The following is a 2,500-nucleotide window of genomic DNA, read 5'->3' on the forward strand; positions in this document are numbered from 1 at the left end:
GAGTGGGTGGGTAGGTGGGTGGGTGAGTGGGTGGGTGGGTGATTGGGTGGGTGAGTGGGTGGGTGAGTGGGTGAGTGGGTGGGTGGGTGAGTGGGTGAATGGGTGAGTGGGTGGGTGGGTGGGTGGGTGAGTGGGTGGGTGGGTGGGTGAGTGGGTGGGTGGGTGGGTGGGTGGGTGAGTGGGTGGGTGGGTGGGTGGGTGAGTGGGTGGGTGGGTGGGTGAGTGGGTGGGTGGGTGGCTGAGTGGCTGAGTGAGTGAGTGTGTGTGTGAGTGAGTGGGTGAGTGGGTGAGTGTGTGAGTGAGTGGGTGAGTGGGTGGGTGGGTGGGTGAGTGGGTGGGTGAGTGGGTGGGTGGGTGAGTGGGTGGGTGGGTGGGTGGGTGAGTGGGTGGGTGGGTGGGTGGGTGAGTGGGTGGGTGGGTGGCTGAGTGGCTGAGTGAGTGAGTGTGTGTGTGAGTGAGTGGGTGAGTGGGTGAGTGTGTGAGTGAGTGGGTGAGTGGGTGGGTGGGTGGGTGAGTGGGTGGGTGAGTGGGTGGGTGGGTGAGTGGGTGGGTGGGTGGGTGGGTGGGTGGGTGAGTGGGTGAGTGGGTGAGTGGGTGAGTGGGTGAGTGGGGGGTGGGGGGTGGGTGGGTGGGTGGGTGAGTGGGTGGGTGGGTGGGTGAGTGGGTGAGTGGGTGGGTGGATGGGTGAGTGGGTGAGTGAGTGGGTGGGTGGGTGGGTGGGTGGGTGGGTGGGTGAGTGAGTGAGTGGGTGGGTGGGTGGGTGAGTGGGTGGGTGGGTGGATGGGTGAGTGGGTGAGTGGGGGGTGGATGGGTGAGTGGGTGAGTGAGTGGGTGGGTGGGTGAGTGGGGGGTGGGTGGGTGGGTGGGTGAGTGGGTGGGTGGGTAAGTGAGTGAGTGAGTGGGTGGGTGGGTGGGTGGGTGAGTGGGTGAGTGAGTGAGTGAGTGGGTGGGTGGGTGAGTGGGTGGGTGGGTGAGTGGGTGGGTGGGTGGGTGAGTGGGTGGGTGGGTGAGTGGGTGGGTGGGTGAGTGAGTGGGTGGGTGAGTGGGTGAGTGGGTGGGTGGGTGGGTGAGTGAGTGGGTGGGTGGGTGGGTGGGTGAGTGGGTGGGTGGGTGGGTGGGTGAGTGGGTGGGTGGGTGGGTGGAGGAGTGGGTGGGTGGGTGAGTGGGTGGGTGGGTGGGTGAGTGGGTGGGTGGGTGGGTGGAGGAGTGGGTGGGTGGGTGAGTGGTTGGGTGGGTGGGTGAGTGGGTGGGTGAGTGGGTGAGTGGGTGGGTGAGTGGGTGGGTGGGTGAGTGGGTGGGTGAGTGGGTGGGTGGGTGGGTGAGTGGGTGGGTGGGTGGGTGGAGGAGTGGGTGGGTGGGTGAGTGGTTGGGTGAGTGGGTGGGTGGGTGAGTGGGTGAGTGGGTGGGTGAGTGGGTGGGTGGGTGAGTGGGTGGGTGGGTGGGTGAGTGGGTGGGTGGGTGGGTGGGTGAGTGGGTGGGTGGGTGAGTGAGTGTGAGTGTACACTGTGTATGTTGTGTGTGTACGTGTGTGTGTGTACACTGTGTGTGTGTACACTGTGTGTGTGTGTACACTGTGTGTGTGTGTACACTGTGTGTGTGTGTGTGTACACTGTGTGTGTGTACACTGTGTGTGTGTGTGTACACTGTGTGTGTGTGTACACTGTGTGTGTGTACACTGTGTGTGTGTGTGTACACTGTGTGTGTGTGTACACTGTGTGTGTGTACACTGTGTGTGTGTACACTGTGTGTGTGTGTGTACACTGTGTGTGTGTGTACACTGTGTGTGTGTACACTGTGTGTGTGTGCACCTGTGTGTGTGTACCTGTGTGTGTGTGTACACTGTGTGTGTGTGTGTGTACACTGTGTGTGTGTACACTGTGTGTGTGTGTACACTGTGTGTGTGTGTGTACACTGTGTGTGTGTACACTGTGTGTGTGTGTGTACACTGTGTGTGTGTGTACACTGTGTGTGTGTACACTGTGTGTGTGTGTGTGTACACTGTGTGTGTGTGTGTGTACACTGTGTGTGTGTGTGTACACTGTGTGTGTGTGTGTACACTGTGTGTGTGTACACTGTGTGTGTGTGTACACTGTGTGTGTGTGTACACTGTGTGTGTGTGTGTACACTGTGTGTGTGTGTACACTACACTGTGTGTGTGTACACTGTGTGTGTGTGTGTGTACACTGTGTGTGTGTGTACACTACACTGTGTGTGTGTACACTGTGTGTGTGTACACTGTGTGTGTGTGTGTTCACTGTGTGTGTGTGTACACTGTGTGTGTGTGTGTGTACACTGTGTGTGTGTGTGTGTACACTGTGTGTGTGTGTGTGTACACTGTGTGTGTGTGTACACTGTGTGTGTGTGTGTGTGTACACTGTGTGTGTGTGTGTGTACACTGTGTGTGTGTACACTGTGTGTGTGTGTGTGTACACTGTGTGTGTGTGTGTACACTGTGTGTGTGTGTGTGTACACTGTGTGTGTGTGTGTACACTGTGTGTGT

At 58.9% G+C, this 2,500-nt stretch overlaps 1 protein-coding gene across 1 annotated transcript in view; it reads left to right on the plus strand.

The window, feature by feature from the left end:
• Positions 1-2,500, plus strand: part of LOC144955465 (vacuolar protein sorting-associated protein 53 homolog) — a gene marked incomplete at both ends in the record, with an annotated part of 33,878 nt that overhangs the window by 30,998 nt on the left and 380 nt on the right. The gene's annotated exons all lie outside the window — the stretch shown is intronic.

This window comes from Lampetra fluviatilis, unplaced genomic scaffold, assembly GCF_964198595.1.
Source record: "Lampetra fluviatilis unplaced genomic scaffold, kcLamFluv1.1 SCAFFOLD_809, whole genome shotgun sequence".
Lineage (NCBI taxonomy): Eukaryota > Metazoa > Chordata > Hyperoartia > Petromyzontiformes > Petromyzontidae > Lampetra > Lampetra fluviatilis.